The following is a 25,417-nucleotide window of genomic DNA, read 5'->3' as shown; positions in this document are numbered from 1 at the left end:
ATGTTTTGCTTAGAATTTTATCTTTTTTTAATAGAAGATGTGTTTAAAATTTTATTGGTGATTTCATTTATTTACATATTAGAATTAGTTACTGAGAATTTTTAATAAAACTACAAATGACAGAAAGCTAATCTGGAGGTGTATGTTGTCCGAAGTGTGCTTATTGATTCAAAGTGTGTACAAAAGCAAGTAGAATTTAAATTACTTGATTTATTATATAAGTCAAAATGAGTTTTACTACTATTATATATAGGACGGATAAACAACAAAGTCCTACTGTATAGCACAGGGAACTATATCAATATCCCATGATAAACCATAATGGAAAAGAATATGAAAAAGAATATATATGTATAACTGAATCACTTTGCTGTACAGCAGAAATTGACACAAATTGTAAATCAACTATACTTCAGTAAAATTTCAAAAAGAGTATTATTAGCATATCTGTGATAAAAGATTCATAAAAATTTTAAAAACTTGCCCACAATAAATAAAAAGTTAAGAAATATGGCCATAAGCTTTGCAGATACCATGAAGTCAGAAGAGGAAGCGACTTACGAAATTAATGAGCTTCACAACTTTGAAGGAAATTACGGTATGCCAGATATGTGTCAAGTTCTTTACATGCATTAATTCATTCAGATCTCATGATAACCCATGCTAGTAGTACTAGTGTTATAACCATTTTACAGAAGAAGAAAATAAGCTTTAAAACAGTTAAGTGTCCAAGATCATTCGAGGTAGAAATGGTTGAGCTGGAATTTAAACCAAGTCTGTCTGATTCTCTTAATTACCACTCTTTATTAGAGTGAGGGTGAGAACTTCCAAATGGAGGAAGGAAGCAGGCTGGGTGGAGAGCAAGAAGGGGTGGTGAAGATGACTTTTATTTATTTTTTAGAATAGCTGTCCAGGTGACGGTGATGCTACTGGCTAGAATTAAAGAAATGGAGGAAGAAGAGTAAATTATAGAGGTTGGGAAGATAGGTTCATATAGGAAAAGATGATCCAGAAATATATCTCAGAGATGTTCAATAGGCAGTTGGGGACTTCCCTGGTGGCGCAGTGGTGGAGAGTCCGCCTGCCGATGCAGGGGACATGGGTTTGTGCCCCGGTCCGGGAGGATCCCACGTGCCGCGGAGCGGCTGGGCCCGTGAGCCATGGCCGCTGAGCCTGCACGTCCGGAGCCTGTGCTCCGCAACGGGAGAGGCCACAGCAGTGAGAGGCCCGCGTACCACAAAAAAAAAAAAAAAAAAAAAAAAAAAAAAAAAAAAAGGCACTTGGTAATACAGGTCAAGGACTAAAAATAAATTAGTTGATAAGTAAATATAGTTGTCCTCAGTATCTGTGGAAGATTGGTTCCAGGACTGCCCCTCCCAATACCAAAACCCACGATGTTCAAGTCCCTTACAGAAAATGGCACAGTATTTGTACATAACATATGTACATCCTCCCATATTCTTGCAATCCTATCTAGATTCACCTATAATAACTAATACAATGCAAATGCTATGTAAACAGTTGCCAGCACGCGGCAAGTTCAAGCTTTGCTTTTTGAAACTTTCTGGAATTCTTTTTTTTTTCAAATATTTTCAATCTGCGGTTGGTTGAATCTGTGGATGTTGAATCTGATGCAGCATAAGGAAGGCCAACTGTAATCCCTGAGTTTCTCTTCTGACAGGTCTCTTTCAGGAGCCCTTCCCTTTGAGACTTGTACCATTCATGCTGGCCCACTCTGTAGGAAGCCAGCAACTGGCTCCGTGCTGTATTTTTCAGAAAATCCATCTTCTCTAGGTCACTCCCCTTGTGTATCTAGGACCAAAGGCTTAGCTGCTCTCCCCCACCTGCTGTTGCCTGCCATTGTCCCAAGCAGCCTCATCCTGGCCTCACCATCCGTCATGTTTCTCAGCATCATGGCCTTTATCTTAAAGTCCTCAGACATAGCGTGGCCCTTACTTTGACCCATACGTAGGCCAACACTGAAAACTAGAACTTGACAATCTCCCTCTTTGACAACACTCGCTGGTCTTTCCCATTCACTGAACAAGCCATGGACTCTTAGCCAAGTCTCCACTCCTTTGATGCCCTTCGTGTCCTCCTGGCCCTTCCCTATCCTGCCTGAAGGCCCTAATGCATCCTTTCCTCAGCATTGTCCTTTCTATAGTGACCTCCTAGTTCATCTGCCTGCCCAGCCCCCAAGCCTAAGCCACAGTTTCTCATCCCCTGCTCCTAGGAAGCCCCTTCTGGAGAGAATCACATTTACCAGTTGTCATTGCAAATCATGGGTGTCAAGCCTCAGGCAACCCCTCCAACACTGCGTGGCCTATCTCTTCCCAGGCAACTTCCAGAAGCCCATCACCATCCCTGAGCCCCTCTTTCTTTCCTACTTGTCTTCTCTCTCATGGAGGAAAAGAGCTAACCCCTGGGAACACCTTCCTTCTCTTCAGATTGGTTCTCATTTTCTTCCTTTCTTCACGACCTCATCCCAGAGGAAAAGATGTCCCTTTTCCTCTCCACGTTCTGGGTCAATTCCTTCTCTCTTGGATATACTTTAATTTCTTTTCTTCCCTCCAACAGAGGTGCTCGTGTGTCCTCTATGTTAAAACAGCCCTCATTTCCTGGTCCCGCTTTCACCTCAAGTCTCCTGTCTGTTCTGGAAACTGCAAACTTCCCTGAATGAGTAGGTTACGTTCACGTTTTTCCTCCCCACCTCTCATTCTCATGCCACTCGATTTGGGTTCTATCCTCACCAGTCTAGTGAAGCTTGTTTAGCCATTAGGGACCTCCTAGTTGACAGATACAATGGCATCTCTTCAATTCCTATCCTACTAGGAGTGGCAGCTGCCAGTCTGATATTTGTGAACACTTAACCTCCCTCAGCTTCTGTAAAACCCATCTCTCTCAGCTTATCTCTCCTCTCCCTCTTCCTCTCCTACCACTTTAGCTGTCTCATTCCCTGTGTATTTATCCTCTTATCCCTTTCTAATCTCCTTAGGCTCTCTTTTGTTTCCAAAACATTAGCTTCATCGTAGCCAAATTTCCTGTAATTACTGGATACTTGTTGGCTTATTTTATACAACTAGGCAATCCTGCCCTAGGGCCCAAGAGTCTAATTTAGAAATAGTCTAATTCTGATATAAAAACACCAGCTGAGCCTTATTTAAGTCTCAAGGGCAGGTCTTTGGTTTCTTCCCATGACTTGTCCCTTGTGGCTCTCTGCCTGCTCTTTTTAATGAGCAGTGGTCCCCTAGACTTAGCATATGTGTCCAATGATGAGGCTCACGGGGGCTTTCAGAAAAGTTCTAACAATGAAAAAGGTGAATGACAGGTTAAAGGGAGACTTAAAAGAGATAGTAAGCTTGAAGACACAGAGTAGACTGTTTCAGGTACTAGGTCTGTGCATTGAAGACCTAGTACCTGAAGCAAACCGTAAAATGTATTTCTATGTGTGTGTATATGTGTGTGTGTACGTATATCTATGCACTTGTATATACGATGACTCGGTTAGGTTTGGAGACAGAGAAGTAGCTCAGACCTTGCTCTTAAGGGTATAAAACATACCTAAAGAGGCAGGAGATAAAAACGAAAAATAATAAAAGTGCAAGGGAGACAACTATAAGTAGTAAACAAGCACCAAGTGTGATAAGGGTTCAGAGGATAGAGTAGTTTTGTGGGCTGCTATAGTTGAAACGATTCTCAGGAATCATGGGCGTACTGTCTAGCTTTGTGGATAATGTAGAAGGTGCATCCTTCCAGATATCTCTAAAGGGATGGTCTTCTTAAGAGACACTGTACAGAGGGAAGGAATGAGGGGAATTCATGACTGTGATTGGGAGAATAGAGGAGACCTCCTGGAAAAGACGTCCCTGGAATTGAAGGAGAAAAGAGGATGAGTTCATCTCTCTCATGCAACAGTGAAAATCATAATGCTTTATTCTGAAAATATGGATGAAGGGCAACTCAGAATTTTAAATAACACAAATTGGGGGTGGGGGCAAGGGACTATAAAAACATACTTGGGAGTGTTGCTATTAAGATGGTAAAAGTTGTGAAAATTGATGGGATAACCATTTCCTAGAAAGGTTGAATAGAGAAGGGCAGTACATCAACATCCATTCATGATAAAGACTCGACTCTTTCCAAAGTGGGTATAGAGGGAACGTATCTCAACGTAATAAAAGCTATTTATAGCAAACCCACAGCCAACATAATACTCAATGGTGAAAAGTTAAAAACCTTCCCACTAAAATCTGGAACAAGATAAGGATGCCCACTCTCACCACCTCTATTCGACATAGTATTAAAAGTCCTAGCCACAGCAATCAGATGATAAAAAGAAATTAAGTGTACGTGAATTGGAAGGGAAGGAGTAAAATTGTCATATGCAGAATACATGACACTATACATAGAAAACCCTGAAGACTCCACACAAAAACTACTAGAAGTAATAATTGAATTCAGCAAGGTAGCAGGATACAAGATAAACATACAGAAATTGGTTGCATTTCTTTACACTAACAATGAAATATCAGGAAGGGAAAGTAAAAAAAAAGAAATCTCTTTTAGAATTGCATCAAAAAAATAAAATACTCAGGAATAAACCTGACCAAGGAGGTGAAAGACATATATGCTGAGAACTAGAAAACACTGATAAAGGAAATTGAAGATGATTTAAAGAAATGGAAGGAGATCACATGCTCTTGGATTGGAAGAATTAATATTGTTAAAATGGCCTTACTACCCAAAGCAATCTACAGATTTAATGTGATCCCAATCAAATTACCCATGACATTTCTCACAGAACTAGAACAAATAATCCTAAAATTTATATGGAATCACAAAAGACCCAGCCAAATTGCCAAAGCAGTCCTGAGGAAAAAGTACAAAGCTGGAGGCTTTACACTCTGAGACATCAGACAATAATACCACAAAGCTACAGTAATCAAAACAGCATGGTATTGGCACAAAAACAGACATATGGATCAATGGACCAGAATAGAGCGCCCAGAAATAAACCCCCACACCTAAGGTCAATTAATCTTCGACAAAGGAAGCAAGAATATACAATGGAGAAAAGACAGTCTCTTCAGCAACTGGTACTGGGAAAACTGGAGAGCTACATGTAAATCAATGAAGTTAAAACACTCCCTCACACCATGCACAAAAATAAACTCAAAACGGCTTAAAGACTTAAATATAAGACAAGGACACTATAAAACTTCTAGAAGAGAACATAGGCAAAAGATTCTCTGACATAAGTTGTAGCAATGTTTTCTTAGGTCAGTTTCCTGAGACAGCACTAGAAATAAAAGCAAAAATAAACAAATGGGACCTAATCAAACTTAAAAGCTTTTGCACAGCAAAGGAAACCATAAAGTGAAGAGACAACCTATGGACTGGGAGAAAGTCTTTGCAAATGATACGACCAACAAGGGCTTAGTTTCCAAAATATACAAATAGTTCATATAACTCAATAACAAAAACCCAAACAGCCCAATCAAAATATGGGCAGAAGATCTAAATAGACATTTCTTGAAAGAGGGCACACAGGTGGCCGATAGACACATGAAAAGATGCTCCACATTGCTAATTATTAGAGAAATGCAAATCAAAAACATAATGAGGTATCACCTCACACTGGTCAGAATGGCCGTCATTAAAAAAGTCCACAAATGATAAAAATGCTGGAGAGGGTGTAGAGAAAAAGGAACCCTCCTACACTGTTGGTGGGAATGTAAATTGGTGCAGCCACGATGGAGAACAGTATGGAGGTTCCTTAAAAAACTAAAAATGGAGTTACCATGTGATCCAGCAATCTGACTACTGGGCATATATCCAGACAAAACTAAAATTCAAAAAGATACATGCACCCCAATGTTCATAGCAGCACTATTTACAATAGACAAGACATGGAAGCAACCTAAATGTCCATCAACAGGTGAATGGATAAGGAAGATGTGGCACATATATACAATGGAATATTACTCAGCCATAAAAAAGAATGAAATAATGCCATTTGCAGCAACATGGATGGACCTAGGGATTATCATACTCAATGAAGTAAGTCAGACAGAGAAAGACAAATATCATATATCACTTATATGTGGAATCTAAAATATGATGCAAATGGACTTATTTACAAAACGTAAACACAGACATAGAAACAAACTTCCCTAAGGGGAAAGGGGGGGAGGGGTAAGTTAGGAGATTGGATTAAAATATACACACTACTATATATAAAATAAACAAGAAGGTCCTACTGCAAAGCACAGGAAAATATATTCAAGATCTTGAAATAACATAATTAAAAAGAATATGAAAAAGAATACACATATATGTATAACGGAATCACTTTGCTGTACACCGGAATCTAGCACAACATTGTAAATCAACTATAGCTCAATAAAAAATGTTTTTTTAACCAAGAAGGGAGGTGCACAATATTGCTGAAAGCACAACTAAGGAGTTGCCAAGTGACTGACAGCTGAAGGAGAGAAAAAAACAAATCCATTATTAGGCAGTAAAGAAACGCAAATTATAATTGGGGAATGAATGGTACCGAGAGATCTGGAATGGGATTAGAAACAATGGCCAATAATAGGAAAGGCTTCCCTCTAACTAAGCGACATTGGGGACTGTTGTATCCTTGCCAAGCGCTGCAGTCCCAGTCCACATATCACCTCAGCACACACACCTTAGAGCCCTGGGGGATTCTTCAGATACTGACTGCATTCCAAATACAGCTTAAATTCCTCTTCCTTTCCTTAAACACACTCTAGAATGTTTGTTATCGCTTGCATCTCATTTACTACTTTCACATAGCAAGCGCTTTTTAAAGCTTGCTGAGAAGGAGAAACACCCCATGGGGAGGCTGCAGGGGTGCACTGCTGAGATCTCCCTCCAAGAGAACCTGCGGCGAGGAGGGTACTTGGCGGATAGCCTCCAGCTGCGGCGACTTCAGATCTGTGGTGGTGTTTGCAGTCAAGGCCATGCTCTACCCTGGGACATCCCCTCCAAAGTAAAAGGCAAATCGCTGCATCTCGTGGCCTCTGATATACAACAACAACAACAAAAAGCAGAGGACCCAGTAGGCCTCTTGGATTCTGGAAGCAACACCACACTTAGAAACTGCTCCAGCCTCTATGCTGAGCGACATGGATGGAAGGCTGGCAGATTTGAGAGGGCTCAGAGCTGGAAAGAGTTTTGCAGGAGGCCCAGGCAAGCAGCCCTGCCTCTTGGGCCATATGATCAGGCAGATCTTTTGGTGCTGGCGTCTGGTGTCAGTGGTGAGAAAAGATATGATAGGAAGATTGTGGCAGGCCCCAGTGGAAGAATCACAGTGCAGGTCTGTGGAGATCTGAAGCAAGGCCATAGCGTCTGCAGAAGAGAATATAGAGCTTCTGAGAATCAGTTCCTTGACTTTGGCAAAAAAAACCCAAAAACACGACTGCTTCACCATGGGACCCCAAATGACTGTTACTTTAGAATTTCCTATGATGAGCTGGGTCCTGTAGAACCTGCCAAAACAAAGTTGTACAGACCCAGAAGCAGTCTATTGTAAGATGAACATGGTATATCCAGGGTCAAGCCGAGCAGAACCAGAGGACACAAGTAAGCTGCAAGAACAGGTGGTCCAGAGCCCCATGTCCCCTAGAATTGCACTAGCACCCCTTCCCCAGCTCTCACCTATGGGAAGATTACCAGCTAAAGAGGACGAAAGGCCTGCACTTGGTTTATGGATGGACAGGCTGTTATGTGGATGAAGCTGAAAATGAGTGGAGGCTGCATTACAGCCACACTCAGCAGTGGTCTTGAAAGTATGCAGAGAGGGAAAATCTTTCCAAGGGGCAGAGCTGTGAGTGGTGAACCTGGTCATCTATTTTACGTGAAAGGTGGGAAAATATGTAGATTTCTGGGCAATGGCCAACAGCCTGGCCATGGTCAGAGGCCTGGAAGGGAAAGGACTGGAAGATGGGAGACATGGAGGTTCAGAGTAGACGCATGTGGATGAACCTATGGGAACGTGTAAAGAGTTTTGTGCTACATGTCAATGACGTCCATGGAAGGGGCACCGAAAACCCAGGACTCTACCTAGACTGTCTCCAGCCAACAGCTGAGCACAGTGGGATTGCTGGAGCTGACCCATGCCTTCTCAACACAGGCCTCCTCTGACAGGTTATGTTTTCTGTGCTCCCCATTGACCTGGCTGGAACTTTCTTAGAGCTATTCTGCAGTCTGTGTTTCCTCTACCCAACCCTCCTTCCTTCCCTCCTTCCTTTCACAGGTCTCAGACCTGCATTGTGACCCAAAGGCCACCGCGATGAAAAGCCCGCGCACGGCAACGAAGAGTGGCCCTCGCTCGCTGCAACTAGAGAAAGCCCACACACAGCAATGAAGACCCAGTGCAGCCGAAAAAGAAAAAAAAAAAAGGAAAAAGAAATACATTAGGATCTCCGGGGAACGTATGTGATGGGGCCTCTCTCAGAGATTTTGCCAGACGAGGGTTAAACCTAGACAAGCATCTTTTGAAAATGCTCGACAAGGGATCCTTACCTGCACTCTGATGAAATATTTGTACTAAAGGAATATTTAGTATGGATCTGAGGTGTGGAAACGAGGCATAATTTAGCCTAGGCTGTAACATTCAGGAAGGAAATGGTGGTGCGTCAAACATGGCGGGACTGACAACAGTATGTAGCTGGCAGTTTCTAAATGTCCACTCTGTCACACTCAGGTAGAGAGGCTATGAATTATTCAATCAGTTGGTGAGTTAGAAATCACTCAGGCCATCTAGATCACCCAGACTGTCTTTTTCCAACTGCGAGACTAAGTTTTAGGGGGTCCTTAAGTTTATCAGGTCCACTCACTGCTGTACATAAGTTACCAGGGAAGTGCCCCTAATATATTTCTGATGAAGAATCATTTCTGTAGGGTGATTTCCAAAAATCCCCTGATGACAAACACTAGGGAGCACTTGTTATATATATGCATGCCCAGGTTACTCCCATGGTGAATTCTGATTCAGTGGGTTTGAGTTGGGGCTCAGGAATCTGTGATTTTAATAAATACTCTGAGTCTTCAGGGAAACATTACTGTAGGGCTGTGTAGCCTCATGTAGGCTAACTTAGATTCCATAAACTGAGAAAATAATTTCAAAGTTGCCTGATACTAGTGATCCTAATATTTCTTTCTCACATGAATTCTCTCTCAAAGTGCTTTAATAATTATAAACTGTATCCTTCTCATCCTTTAAAAGTCAAAATTCAGGGCTTCCCTGGTGGCACAGTGGTTGAGAGTCCGCCTGCCGATGCAGGGGACACGGGTTCGTGCCCCGGTCTGGGAGGATCCCACGTGCCGTGGAGCGGCTGGGCCCGTGAGCCATGGCCGCTGAGCCTGTGCGTCCGGAGCCTGTGTTCCGCCAACGGGAAAGGCCACAGCAGTGAGAGGCCCGTGCACCGCAAAAAAAAAAAAAAAAAGTCAAAATTCAAAAGTGCTGTGTAAGAGCATGCTTGCTAAGGATAAGTGTACAATAGATAGTGAATACTTATGCAATAAAAGAAGCTGTTAATGAGGTGACCTTGAAATCCAGAACTTAATAGAAATCTGATAACTCTAGACCAAATCAGTTGGTGGACTTGTTAAGTCTCCATTCCTTCCTCAGTGTCTCTGGAGTGTGAACTCAGGGAGTTGTGCTGTCTTTAGAGATCACTGGCCTTGAGAGGTCTATCTCTTTCACCCATCTTGGATAAGTGACAGGGCATAGGGCCTGAGTTTAGGGTTACCACACAGCAAAGTACCACTAGCCCCAGCTCCTGAGGTTTTCAGTAGTTTAGAATTGTAGCCTTGATCCTGCTGGCAAATTAGTCCAGTGCCCTGGACTAGCTGGGCACTATGGCGGCCAGGCACACAGGCCTGCCCCCTGCTCCCGATTAGGGGCACCTGGATTAGCTGCTTTTCTTGTCCATCACTCCTGGGGGTTTAGAGCAGTATTGAGATAGGAGGGGCTTAGAGTTGAATACCTAGCAGGAGAATGTATCCATGATCCTGGGACGACTACTTCTAGATTTTTAAAAATAATGTCAGATAAATGACATTAACGCTCTACTATTCTGAGTAAATGCTTGTTGACTGCTGAATTATATACATCTTAAGAGCTATTCCGTCCAAGAAGTAACTAAAATAATCTGTAGCCTTTAGAGTCACTTTCGTATTGATAATGGCATATGTCTTGTCTTTGACTGGCGTCTGAGGAAACTATATGCAAGTGCTTTTTCAGTTTGTGATTCTCTTTCATCTCAAAGGCCACGTTATTTTTCCTAAAATTTATCATTTCTTTGGAATGCACCAGGTGAATGTAATCCAATAATTAAAAGACTTTAAAATGTTAGGAAAGGTCTATTCTCCCTCTTTATAGCTATTTTAGTGATAAGAATGTGGTCTTCAGGATTTCCTTTTGTCCATTGACTCAACATATATATAGCGAGTGTCTTCTAAATGGAATGCCCTATAATGAGTATGAAGTCATTAATGACCTGCCCTCATGGAATTTACAGATTACTACAGGGGATAGATAATAAATCAATATATCATTGCAAATTGCTGTGCTATAGAAGAAAAATTAGTGCTATAAAAAAGGATGTCAAGGGACACTTTTGTTTAGATTGCAAGGTCAGGAAAGGCCTCCCCATCCATCCAGCCAGCCAGCCAACTACCCATGCATCCATCCATTTATCCATCCATCCATCCATCCATCATTCTAAGAGTTATGTCTTTCTCTGTCTGACTTATTTCACTAAGAATAATACTCTCTAGGTCCATCCATGTTGTGCAAATGGCAGAATTTCATTCTTTTGATTTGCATTTCCTTGATGATTAGTGATGTTGAGCATCTTTTCATGTGCCTGTTAACTATCTGCATTTCCTCTTTGGAAAAATGTCTATTCAGTCCTTCTCCCCATGTTTTAACTGGGTTGTTTGATTTTTTGATGTTGAGTTGTATGGGCTGTTTATATGTATTTGATAGTAATCCCTTATTGGTCATATTATTTGCAAACATTTTCTCCTATTCAGTAGATTGTCTTTTTGTTTTGTCAATGATTTTCTTTGCTGTGCAAAAGCTTTTAAGCAAATTAGGACCCATTTGTTTACTTTTGCTTTTATTTCCTTTACTTGAGGAGACAGATCCCTCCAAAATATTGCTGTGATTTACATCAAAGAGTGTTCTGCCTATGTTTTCCTCAGGGAGTTTTATAGTGTTCGGTCTTATATTCAGGTCTTTAATCCATTTTGAGTTTATTTTTGTATATAGTGTTAGAGAATGTTCTAATTGCATTCTTTTACATGTAGCTGTCCAGTTTTCTCCACACCACTTATTTAAGAGAGTGTCTTTTCTACATTGTATACTCTTGCCTCCTTTGTCATAGAATAATTGACCATAGGTGTGTGGGTTTATTTCTGGGCTCTCTATTCTGTTGCATTGACCTATGTGTCTGTTTTTGTGCCAGTACCATGCTGTTTTGATTACTGTAGCTTTGTAGTATAGTCTGAAGTCAGGGAGTGTGATACCTCAAGCTCTGTTCTTTTTTCTAAAGATTGCTTTGGCAATTCGGGGTCTTTTGTGGTTCCATATGAACTTTAGGATTATTTACAATAAAGTGACAGGTAAGCTAAGCTCTGAAGGATGAGTAGGAGATGGCCTGGAAAGTAAGGAGGAGATCAGCTGGAGAAGAGGAAACAACTCTGAGGTAGAAACAGCTTGGCACATAGAAGTAACTGAAAACAGGACAGTGTGTTTGGATTTATTGAGCAAGGGAGAGGATCTTGGTAAGAGGTGATGGTGGGGAGGGAGGCAGGCACTAGGATGTGGTTGTGATCTTATTCTAAGAGCTCATAAGAAATGATGACTGTCTAGGCACTTCCCCCATAGCTGGGGGTAGGGCAGAGAAGTGAAATGAGGAAGAAGTGTAGTATTGGAAAGAAAATATAAAAAGGGTGTTAAATACCAGCCCCTTCTGATTGATTCTGATACACACCCTGAAGCAAGATATGACCCCCTCTGCTACAGAATAGTGTTTTTCAAACTTGAAAAATGCACAGATAGCTTTTGAAGAAAAACAAACATTTATCCAGACTTCTTGCCCATGGTGGGTTCAATCATTTTATAAATATTTAAGTATACATTCTTTGTGTATATGCACTTAAATATATAAACCATCAGATAAGGTATATCTCTGTATGCTTATAATTTATTTACAACATAAAACCAACATAAATTGAAAACCGGTAATTTTGAAATTAACAACCTGAATTTAGTGTGACATGATGTTTTGATGAAATAAAATTGCTGCTTGCATTTAAAAAAGTTATGGCACTGCCCACGGAGGCACAGCTTCTCCTGATTCAGCAAATGCAACCTGCTGGATGCCACTGAGGACTCCTCTATAGGATTTCTTAGGAAGTCTTCCTTTGTACAGAGTGCTGGTATAACATTTGGCTATTGCTTGGTGGATATACATCATTTATGTATTAGATCTGCCTCTCTTCTCATTAGTCAGAAACAATTAAAGTAGAAAGACTCAATGGCAAAGTCTGCTTGAACATAAACACAAGATTAGCCACCAAAATCAAGTGACACTCCACAGAGATGAAAAATCTAGAGGAAATTACCAGACCCCTTAGAATACATAGGTGAACTCCCGTAAGTGTGTGGACTTTTGTTTGGAAAATAGTTCTACATATGAGAGCAGATTATTCCCAGAGACTTCCTAGAGGAGAAAAAAGGGCACTATTCCTTCTCCCATAGAGCCATGGAGACAGGATAAATTGTTCCTTCTAACATTCTAAAAAGGGATCACTGGAATCTAAGGTTTGGTAGGGTCAAGAGGGATCATTAAGATTTGAGTGAAAGGAGAGACCAGCTTGGGTGTGGTCACAAGTCCCTGTGGTTCCTGCTATGGTACTCAGGACAGACAAGATTAGAAAGAGATGACTGAGATGCCTCTGCCTCCCAGATGTTTCTGGTCAATTGGCTGAAAAAGGCTTATAGCACTAGCCTCCCAAGTCAGGTGCACAGACCTATGGGGTGTGGGAAGAAAATATTAAGAGCACTGGGAGACCTGAGCCCTGACCTCAGGCATATAAAGAGCAGCTCTCAAAGAAGTGTGAGTGGGGGCTCGTAAAACTGAGAGCTCTCAACAGTTTGTATAATTTACCAAACACGAAGAGCAGCCAGGAAAAGAAGTGTGCATTTTCTGATAAGGTAGACTATCACGTCGTCTATCATTGTAAGTTGATCAGGTTAATATACATGAAATGTCAACTAAAGTTAAGTTTTACTGTTCCAAGGTGTCACTAGTCTTCCATCCATCAATAATATCCATTACTTCAGGGAGAGGGGTGGGCAAGGTACAGAGGACTAAACTGGAAACTTCCAGCTTGAAAACAAATTTTACGTAAGAAAAGGTATACGAGATGCCAAGGCAAATATTTGTAAGATTCAGGCTTTGCAAAGAAAAAGAAATGATTTGTTGGGTTCCCCAAAGCCATCAGTTGGAGACTTAACACGGGGTTTTTACGGTGGAACATGGATTAGAGAGGATGTAGGCTATGACATCAGAGCAGTTTAGAGGGGTCTGGGAGAGGATGAGTGGGAATAAAAATTCCCAGACATATTCCCAGATACACAGAGAATCTGAGGGCAGAAGGACTGCATATTCTACTTCCCTCTTGGACATCTGGGGAGAAGGGTGGCAACACCTCATCAAACAGTTGGAAGCAACACAGGACAGCCACGTTAGGATAGAGGGGATGGAGTGGATATTTGGGCAGGCGGCCTGAGATGGCGTGCAGTGGACATTGATGTGCTGCCCAGATACCCCTCCTGGGTCAGGTACTCGTCTGCTGTGAGTCCTGGCGGCCGACGCCTTGCAGCTGAGTCCATCTCCAAGCATCGCCCTTCGCCAAAGAAGCCCTCCTAGCCCAAGGTCAAAAGAACTCCCTAAGGCAGCATATATCCAATGACTGGTCCATTGTTGGGGATAGAAAGTCTAGACCCCTTGCCTCTATTGGAACAACTCTGAAATGCCCTCCCACTTCCAGAGCTCCCAGTACTATCAGCTTCTTTGCAAATGCATGGCAGTAGTAACTTCTCTCTCTGCTCACCCAGCTTCCCTCATTCCCTTACAAGTGTTGTTCTGGAGAACATTTGCCAATAAACCTTTTATAGGCGCATCTCAAAGGCGGTTTCCTGGGGAACATTAGCTACAACAGGCCTCCTAGGTCTCACTAGCTCTGGGGCTTGGGGGTTGAAATACGGAGGAAGCGAGAGATGAGTTCTCCTGACTTGACATTGTTGAGGATTTTGAGCAGGTGGACTGCTCGTGGGTTTCCTTGGTGTGGTGAGAGGTAAGGCTTTGGATGGGTGTTACAAAGGCAGGGACTGGTTGGGAAGGTGTGGTTGAATTTCAGAGGATCAGTCAGAGCAAAGACAGAGTCAGCATAGCGGGGGAGGGTTGGATGGCCACATGCTGCCCATGCCTGATGCTGGAAGGACTGGCCAGCTCTGAAACCTTCAGCACATGCAGAAAGGCCAGGGGTCAAGTTTCGAAGATCCAGCTGGACAAGACATCTCAGGGGAGACTATTGAGGACCAGGGGATTGTTTTCAAACGCCCTCTCTTGAGGTCAGGTGAATTGTAAACCACCAGAAAATTAGATCCATTCCCCACCCTCCCTACCACCACCAGAGGGAAAGAGAAGAGTGACTGAATATTTCCCCCAAAGAGATCTGTATTATATTAGAGTGGCTGAGTTACCCTGAAAGGGACGAAATTAAGAGTTTTTCCACTATCAGTGGAAATGAGTCTCTAGAGCTGTTAATTTTGGTCCTAGAGAAATAAAACAGTTCCATTGTTACACATCTGAGGTGTGATGGTACAGAAATATGCAACCGAAAAGAGGGAAGAAAGACCAAAACCATACCAGGGCAAAAAAGCCATCGTTGTGATATGTACTTATATATATATCACTTTCTTAACAGGAAGAACTAGGCCTTGTTGTAAGGCCCTTTACTGAAATACTTCTATAGTTTACGGACATTTCAGGTGAAAATCAGCTGAGCTGCCAGCTGAGAGTGCACTTTAAATATCCCCCTGGATACTGGAAACGTATTTCCCAGGCAGACAGCCAGAAACCTCTGAGTCTGCAGCACAATTGCCTATAGTGATTTTGAGAGTGAACAGTTTGAAGACCAACTACAGTTGAGGCAAAGGAAGCATGCTGGAGGGAGGTTAGATGTCCCTGCTCGAAGATGGCAGCAAGCCTCCTGTTCTCAACCTTTTCGTTTCTCTAACTGTGTTTACATATATTTTTTCCCCAGTTAATTCTCACAATACACTGGGAGGAGGTTCCTGTTATCGTCCTAATTTTGCAGAGGAAGGGGAGGCTTATAGAAGTCCCACAGCTGGCTAGCCGGGACAAACTCCGGCAGTGGGCTCCAGAGCCCATGCGCCCACCTCTGCAACCCACTGCCTCCTCTAGAATGTTCTGCTGCCTTGTATGTTACAGAGTGGAATTGCAGCAGGGCTCATGGAATCTGAAGTCACTTTTGCAAAGCTAGAGACATACTGCTGCCAAGCGCAGACGATCCGCCAGGTGAGCGCGAACGCGGAGTGATTACAAGCTACGGCGAAGATCTGACCACTCGGTAACGCACAGGGGTCCGTGGTAGAGTCAGAATCCCTCTCACGTGGTGCAGCGTGTAACGCATGCGGTAATTAGTTATTTATGTATCTAAGTTCTTCATTTAGAAAGTCTGTATACAGTTACTTTCTAGGAGCCGTGTCACCTGTGCCCTGCACCATTGTATCCTTAATAGGAGTTTCTGTGGCTTGTCATTTAGTCCCTTTCGCGTCACAAAAGAGGAGTGTCTTAGTAAGGAAGAGTATGAAGCAAGAGAAAAGCTTCAAGTGTTCTGGTAACATTTGGACACTCCCAACACTCAACAGTGGAAAACTCAACATTTGCCAAATTTCCAAGCCGTGTTTATCAGCCAGATTGTCACCGCCGCCCTGCCCCCCGCCCGTCCATGTTTTCTTTCCTTAGCAAAGATACCACCAGTAGCAGTTTATGATAATAGTGGGGTGCTAACAGTACACATTTAAAATACAGGACCACAGAACGTATAGCTTTTCAAGCCATAAGCGAATAGATTTGGGAATACTGCAGAACTTCTCGTTTTAACTTTCCTCCTGATAGAATCTATTTGTATCACTGGTTTTAGCCTTGCAGACTTGGAGGGCGTGGTGAAAGATGAACGGGCAGTGCTCAGCCACAAGGGGAGAAAAACGTCACCCAGCCCCCAGAATAGCAACAGCAATAAATATGGTCATGTCGCTCTTCTGCTGAGGACGAAACGACAGACAGGATCACATTTGCGGCACCCAACGCCTGCTGGCTAGGGGAGGCTGGCTCAGGGGTTTGGAGGAAACCTGCACAAAAGTTGATGCTGACGGAGCGGCTTCATTTTGGAGCTGTGACTTAGCATGCAAAGAAGGGGGGCACAAATCCCACCGCAGAGCGAAGGCACCCTTCTGGCCACAGGGGGGTCCATTCTAAATCGGCTTTCCTGACAGCTGGCTCAGGGCTCTGCAGAGCTGAGCCCAGAACTTCCCTGCATGTCTGCCTGAGAACTTGCTGTTATCTGCAGCTGCCACAGACAGCCATCAAGGCACATGCGTAAGGAGGAAGGTGAAAAAGAGGGCTCTCGTTGGTCATCAGTTTAAAGCGGGGCCCATAGGATTTCAGCCCCTTCATTGTACAGAATCAGCACCTCTGCTCCGGGAGGTCTTGGAGGAAGTGGCATCTCCCTCCCTTCAAACCTCCTCAAGTCTCCCTTTGCAGACGAGCCCCCCTGGGCTCTCACCATTTCTGTGATTCCGAGTGCTTCATCTTCCTGTGTCCCTTTTCAGACACATTTCAATTTCATATAATTTACGGCCATGTCTCTGGGTGGTTGTGGATTTACCATCTTTACATTCTTTTGCCACGTGGAATTGGCCAAATTGGGCTTTTACATTTTCATACCTTGCATACAGCAGTCGTCTTTTAGGCTGAAATCAGTTTAAGCTAATATACGTGTACCTGATTTTTTTCCATGTTTCGAAAACCAAAGCATCACCTGAATTTGACCAGTTTTCCTTTTTCTGCTAAAGTTCCCTGCTCTAAAAGGATATAATTTCTTATAAAGCCCAGCTCCTTCTCTCTAGATCTCTGTGGTTCACTTGGTCTCTCCAGCCAGTTCCCAATGTCACACAGGGGGTCACTGGAAACAGGTTCACTGTGGCCACGTGTCACCTGTCTTCCTCATGTAGTTTTAACAGGCACAGATTCGATTCCACGCTTTCAGTTACATGCTTAGGATTTAAATGAATCTTTTCTCCATGGAGCACAGTATTGCTTTCCTTCGGAAAATACAGCACATAAAAAAGGAAAGGAAATGTTGCTTTGGACTTTCGTATCTGAATATAAACTTCAGCACTGTGTTTTACTGTCACTATTATGCTTCTTTAGGATCTTATTAAGACCAACACGATAAATGAAGTAGTTTTTATAGCACTAGCTCTCGTGTTTGTTCTCTCGACATCCCTGGTGGCGTTGGGTGGTTAAGAAGAAAAATCATGCCAGAGTGTTGAAGTTGGTGCCAAAGGAACAGAGATGACTGTTTGGTGCCTGGTATCTGCTGCTGCCCAGAACCTTATCTTGTCCTATTTATACATTCACAAAGCAAAATCTGACTTAGAACAATCCTTGAAACATTAGCATTTTCTTTCTTTAAAGCTTATGATTCTGAGTTTTAATGCCATTTTTCTCATGTGGCCAGGGACAATGCAGGCATAAATTAACTTCTCTGCTTATTATTTAGTGACTAAAAGAACACAAAAGCAAGGACATTGGAAGAAGAAATTCCAATGCATTATTAAATATTCTAATTTGAATTACCAGGCTAAATGCCAAATGATCTTAAATCCCTGGAAAGATTCCTTTAAACATAAAAAGAAAGTGATAAAAGAAGGTGTCCTGGAGAACTACTTGGATCATTTATTGGGAAACAGGAAGAAAAAGTTATCCTCCACCGAGAGAATGGCAATTCTGTGGTTACGATGAAAGGGTGATTGGTACATAAGCATACTGTAAATTAGTAGGAAAACATTAACTTTAGGAGACATCACTAATCAAAAGCTGCAGTTTCAGACATAAGCAATAAGTATTCTCTGTGGAATACACTTTTTTCACATCTAAATATCCTAGAGGCTTTCATCAAACATTTATGAATAGATCTCTTTATTATTGTAACATGAATGAAAGAAATGTTAGGCTATTATTCATATACCAGTAGAGCATACTGAGAAGCGACTCCTTTTTTTCCTCCTTAATTTCTTTTGTCCCCATAAGTGATATTCGCATAATATTAATGTAATCACCAAAGTATTCTTTTAGTGATGTACTCCAGGGAGCACAGCCTGAAGTCCAGAAATGAACAGGTGGGGCTAAGCCCCCGTTTTGACACTTACTTATTAGTGTGAGTTTGGGAAATTTCCTGACCTCTCTGTGCCTCAATATCCTCATCTATAAGACAGGGATGATATATCTCCCTGCCTTAAGGGATTTTGCAAGCGTTAAAACAGAATCCACATATCAAGTCTTCAAAATAGTTCCTGGTACACAGTAAACACTTCAAAAAATATTAGCAACCGTGTAGTGCAAATGCGTCTTTGTTTTAACTGTATACTGGTCCATATTCATGAATTTATTCTAAAATGTCCACCATTCATGTATTTATTCTGAAATGTACACCAGTCGAGATGGGTAAGAGTGGGTGGACAGATATGTCAAATCCTTTCCACCAGAAATACGGCTCAAAGTGAATTCTCTACTAAAAAATAAAGAGTTTAGTGCACCGTCAACATTAGTAGTGATTCTTCGAGAAACTAGGAAATTAATAAAATTACTGTAAGTTTACAGTAACCTCCCAGTGAGAGCCTCCTGAATTAGTAAGTTGCACTTGGTATTAAATATGACTCTTTGCTCTGGGATGCGTTTTGGAGTTTCAAAAGCAAGTCTGGGCCATTCTAAGGTTATTGAGGCTTTTGCCTAGAAGCCTGCAGAGAGTAATCTACATTTTCTGAGGGGAAAGCGGAGTCTTGGCATCTTGCGCCTGTAAACTCTAACTGGTGGCTTGGCACCATGGGGTTTTACCCGGCTATTTTGTGGAAGTGGTTCCAAATTATTTAACCTTTTCTTCCAGATACCATAAGTCAGCCTTTGGCTTTCATGCACTATTCTGCTCTACCAATTTTACAGATGTGGCAAACTAGGGACTGAGAGTTGAGATGGTTCATCAGTTATACACTAAGTGGATAGCTCTCAGACTTAACGTGCATCAGAAAGACCTGGAGGGCTTTTAAAAACACCACGGCTGGGCTCCACCTTCAGAGTAGAATGTGCAGTTCTAACAAGTTCCCAGGTGATATTGATCTGCTTGTCAGGGGACCACACTTTGAGAAGCACAGTGATAAGTATAGAAGGCAAGTTGATTAGAGCCCTGGTAAACTAGTTGAAACCATCGCAATTGTTTTAAACAAATCAGTGTATTGATATTTGAGGAGCTATCTTTTGTCTTATTCAATTGGATAATTCGTTTTGTAGATGCTTGAGAATATCAGATCACAGGAATTGTTCACATTGGAGGTAAAAATTCTCAAAAGTAATTTCTAAATAAGGACCTCTCCCCTTTTTTCTTATGTATATACCAGTTACAAATCTTATGCAATTCATATGGGTCAGATAACTGGCCTGCGTCAGGCAGAGCAGGTCAAATAGCTTCTGGGTGCTTAGTATTAATGTTGCTGGAGAAGGAGAAGGAGAAGTAGAGATATTCTGTGTCGTTTTGTTTTGTTTTACATATGTATAAGATGTTTTTCCCTAATTTTGTAAAATTTGGTTTTGAACTAGATAGCTTAATTAGTTAAATATATTCTCTGGAGAATATCACCATTTCTGTTTTCTAATTTGTCAAGGGAAAAAAAAAAAAAGGCAGGGGATTGATTATTCTTAAAAAGATAGAGACCTCTTGTGGTCATTCATAAAAGTACTTAAAAAAACCAGAAACCTAGAGTATTTCAATTTGTCAAAAGGTTTCAAGATCTCTGGCTTAGTTGACATGCATTAAGAAAATACAAAAAAAAATGAATTACCAAATACCTGTCAAAATAGATAATATAAGTAATAGGACTTTATGTAATGATAACTCATAAACATATACATCATTCAGCTATAACAGATCTATATGATAAATTAAAAGTTGACAGAAGCATAAGACATAAAGGAAAGTGCACAAATCATAATTGTTTAGCTCGGAGAATTTTCCCAAACTAGCTATATCTGTGTATCCAGCATATCTGGTAGATTTTAACCATAATTATAGGTAAGTTGACTCAGGCTCAGAGAGCGTATGTGATCTGTTATTTCACAATATCAATCAAATCCATTTTAACTCCATTCACTCAGAAACACTTAAATGAATAAAGAATTTCAATAAAAATGAACATAAAAAACAGTCAAGTTAATGAGCCATGATCCACAGTCCAGGTTTGTAAGTATCACATTTTGTCAAATAAAATTACCTTTACACATAGAATTTCTAGAGCAGTGGGCTAAATAGGCTATAATTTATTATTACTATTGTTGTTGTTGTCATTGTTTGCTGTTGCTCTTGTTGTTGGTGGTGTTTATCTACTCTTTTTCTCAGTTAATAAGCAGTTTTGGAACATCTTTTATGTACCAAGCACTATTTTTTTTTAACATCTTTATTGGAGTATAAGTGCTTTACAATGGTGTGTTAGTTTCTGCTTTATAACAAAGTGAATCAGTTATACATATACATATGTTCCCATATCTCTTCCCTCTTGCATCTCCCTTCCTCCCACCCTCCCTATCCCACCCCTCTAGGTGGTCACAGAGCACCGAGCTGATCTCCCTGCGCTATGTGGCTGTTTCCCACTAGCTATCTGTTTTACGTTTGGTAGTGTATATATGTCCATGCCTCTCTCTCACTTTGCCAAGCACTATTTTGGATTCTTGGGGATACTAAAATGAATAATATGGGGTCTTTGACCTCAAGAGGCTCAGAGTCTAATACACAAGAAAGACATATAAGCAGTAGTTTGATATGGTAGTTTGTGTTCCAATAGAAGTATCTATGTGGACTACTTTTTAAGAAAGTGGCTATTTTTTCCCTAGGCTGTGTAAAGCTTGAAAGTCCACAACTTTGTCTCTTTGGTGTAAAGCTAGCAGTGTTGTAGAAAGTAATACTTGACTAGTAGTCAGAAAGGTCATATTTGGGGCTTTCCTGGTGGCGCAGTGGTTGGGAGTCCGCCTGCCGATGAAGGGGACATGGGTTCGCACCCCGGTCCGGGAAGATCCCACATGCCGCGGAGCGGCTGGGCCCGTGAGCCATGGCCGCTGAGCCTGCGCGTCCGGAGCCTGTGCTCCGCAACGGGAGAGGCCACAACAGTGAGAGGCCCGCGTACCGCAGGAAAAAAAAAAAAAAGTCATGTTTGAATGTAGCTCTTTCACTTACTAGCTCTAGGATTTTGGACCAGTCACTCAGTCATGATGGACGGTAGTTACCTCACAGGCTATCATGAGGATCAGATGAGACCGTAAGAAAGTCGTCACTGAGTTTTAGATGTGAAAATTCTACATTATGCCTTTTGCTTATACGGTACTATTAATATTAAACACGAATGCAATAATCGATTCATTCAGTGTTTACTGGCTCATGGTTCTGCTGCTGGGAGGATGTGCTAGAGAAAATGCTCAGTGTTTAACAGTGGGCAGATAGATGTGTGCACATTTCTTTTCTTCCTAAAAAGAGTGAAGAGACTGAAAAGGAAATAAGGATAGTGGGGTCTGAGAAATGGGGAAGGAAAGAGAACTGAAGCTGGTTGGGACAGGAAAAGGTACCAAAAGGAGATGAACATACAAACTTAAGCACGAATTTACCCCCAGTTCCCCTGATCATCGTCACCGTCAAGACAATTTTTTGAATACTAAATAACATACATACATTCAATGGTGTGCTGGTAAATATTTAACAACCAACTCTCCAGAAAAAACCCAAAACACACGGTAGATAGCATTGGTCAATTTCCATAGTGTAAACACTCCTGCCACAGCCAATTTTAAGCTACTAACATGATATCACTGAACAGGGAGATAGGAAGAGATGCACCCACCCCTATATATGATTTCCATCCTACAAATATAATAGACATAAATAAACTCAAGAGTATAGATAATGGTAAACATAGCAAAATAATTTGAAAGTGATGTTTTGAGTATTTGCTAGCTTTATTTTAAAGATAACTTCTTAAATGCAATTTAATTTTATTTAATTTTTAATAATGGCTGTGTTGAATATTCAGCTTGCAAAATTTCTGCAAATTTAACCATCAGCACTCTCGAGGCAGTATGAGCCAGTGGCAGCAGTGGGTAGATTAGTAATTGCTCTAGTACGGTACCAGTTAGGGTTACGATCACCACCTCTTCTGGGAAGCCTATTTATGTTAGGTGCCTTTCTCTATAATCCCGTCATAATCTCTTACATATCAAAGCAATTACCACACTGTGTTGAAATCTCATTTTTCTACCTCCACACTTGAGTTCCCAGTGACTGTGACTTTTAACTCCCTATGTTCTTCAGCTAGGAGTGTTCCTGGGACAGGTAGAGCTCAACAAAAGCATACTGAAGAAATAAATTGACATGGCTCTGGTTCCGGTTGTCCCGGAGCCTGCAATCTAATGTGACTGATGTACAAAGACACATCACTACAGAATACACACAAAATTTAGTAGAAGCTCTGAATAAACATGTGAATGGATAATAAGCCTTTTATATCACATAAGAGTGGCTTTTATGAGGGTGGAAAATAACAGAGATTACGGATCAATCGAAGTAGGTGTAGCAGTTCTATTTTTATCCCTATCGTGATTTCAAAACAAAACAAAACACCGACGTGTTTCCTTATCTCATCTATTTAATAACATTCTAATGTTCAAATATTTAAGAAGTAAAAGTGGCACATATTCATTATAGAAAAATTACAGAATATAGAAGCATAAAGAAATAAAGGCCACCTATATTTTACAAGGTTGATGTATTAGGGAGGATAGGTTAAGATAATAGCACCCGAAAAGCACCAAATAACAGTGGCTTAAACAAGATGCTTTATCTCTTTTTCAGGTAGAAGTTTGCAGGTTTGCAGACTGAGGTTCATGTGGTGGTTCTGCTTCCCAACGTCCCAAGGACAGCTCAGGGCTCGCTATCCCTGGGGTGTGGCCCCATTCGTCAAAATGCAAGTCAGCATCCAGCCTCCTGGTAGCAGGATGGAGGATGGGATGAAGAAGAGGCACAAGGCCAACTGCCTCCTCCTTCAGGAAGATTCCCAGAATTTGCCCTTTGGCATGTCCATTACATCCCATTTGTTAGAAAATAGTCACATGCCACATTTATCTACAACGGAGCCTGGGAAATGCAGTTTTTCTTCTCAGCAGCCATGTGCTTGGCTAGAATTTCTATCACCACTGAAGAAGGGGAAAATAGATATTTAGGACCAGAACTTGCTGCAGTTATTTCCTTGGTTAAATTGCAAAGAGAGGAGTTAATAGAAGTTGTGCCCACTTTCAAGGTTATTGATGCATATTGATAATTTTCCTTTCAGAAGCTCTGTATGCATTTGTACTTCCAAGGACATATATGAATACTTAATGTCAAACACCAATTCAGTAATCAGTCAATTCATTGATTCCTCTATGGCTTGGCTGCTGGGAATATGTGATGGAGAAAGTGCTCAGTGTTTGATAGACCCGGGCTTTATTGTCAGGACTCTTTCAGCTGCAAGTGACAGAGGACCTAACAAGAATATTGGATTTATTCAGATATTGAGGTGATCGAGCACATTAAGGAAAGGGAATGGATAGTATACATTGGAATCTGAAGTTAGAGAATTAAAAATGAAGTTCTCGGGGGCTTCCCTGGTGGCGCGGTGGTTGAGAGTCCGCCTGCCGACGCAGGGGACGCGGGTTCGTGCCCCGGTCCGGGAAGATGCCACATGCCACGGAGCGGCTGGGCCCGTGAGCCATGGCCGCTGAGCCTGCGCGTCTGGAGCCTGTGCTCCGCAACGGGAGAGGTCACAACAGTGAGAGGCCCGCGTACCACACACACACACACACACAAAAAAAAAAAAAAAAAAAAAAAAAAAATGAAGTTCTTGTGAAGAGGAATGGGAGAGGAGGATTATACAGTAGTTGTAAACATTCTGAGGCCTAAAGAGAGAGCAGCAAGTGTGATATGATGCCCTGTTAAAGTCACGGAGGGGCTTTTCCACATATACTTTCATCAACTGCTGTTTTTCAGGCAATGTGCTAAGTGCTTTATACACAGTCCCTCACCGAATGCCCATGTCAATCATATATTTTTATATGCCTATATGTTGCACATGATGAAGTGAAGGCTCAGGAGAGGTCAGGTTAAGGGTGGAGCTAGAATTTAAACCCCACTCTGATTGATGTCACAATTTTGCTTTTTCCTCTTCTATTCGGAAGGGTGAACTGATAGAAAACAAATTTGGTAAGGATCACTTCTGCTGTAGCATTTGAATTAACTTAAGGGTATAAAGAGACACTATAAAAATCTTTAAAAATTATACAAGAATTAGAGAGAGCAACAAATAAAGTGTTGTAAAAGGCAGGAAGGACCTCATGAGAATTTTGTCTCTTCTAGGGGGCCTTTTTTGACCTGAGTTGGATGCCTACCTCTCTTTTCTCTTAGTACCTGTGTTTACTCTAAGACTGAGAGTTCTCATCTCCACTGTGGTTGTCTGTTTATTTTGTTGTCTCTGCCACCAGACATATCTTGGGTGCCAGGTATCAGGTCTTATACAACTTTGTATTACCAGGGCCCAGTACAATGCTTGGAACACAGTAGGTACTCAATAAGCATTTGCTGGATGAATTATACAAGCATTCATTTCATGGTCATATTAATACATATTTACTGAAAGAGAAATTTTGCTAATTTACTATTATGTTAAATTTTGAGAGGTGAATAGTAACAACTAGATTAGCATAAAATTATGATTTTGGCCATGATTATAAAGAGAACGTTTATAAGGCAACTGAACTTGTACATAATATGGAGTGTCTACAACATGCTAGGCTGTTTTGAGTGCTTAACATTGTATTTAGTTATTTATTTCTCACAAAAACCTTATGGGGGGAAATAGAATTATCTCTACTTCAAAAATTGTGAAAATTGAAAAACTAGGAAATGAACCCAAGTCGTTCTGCTCTAAAAATTC

The 25,417-nt window shown here is 41.4% G+C and overlaps 1 protein-coding gene across 1 annotated transcript in view; it reads right to left on the bottom strand.

Moving 5' to 3' along the window:
* Positions 1-25,417, bottom strand: part of JPH1 (junctophilin 1) — a 214,017-nt gene that overhangs the window by 80,985 nt on the left and 107,615 nt on the right. The gene's annotated exons all lie outside the window — the stretch shown is intronic.

Source organism: Stenella coeruleoalba (genome assembly GCF_951394435.1).
Source record: "Stenella coeruleoalba genome assembly, chromosome: 17".
NCBI lineage: Eukaryota > Metazoa > Chordata > Mammalia > Artiodactyla > Delphinidae > Stenella > Stenella coeruleoalba.
The sequence above is the reverse complement of the archived record's forward strand: the minus strand, read 5'-3'. Positions and strand labels throughout refer to the sequence as shown.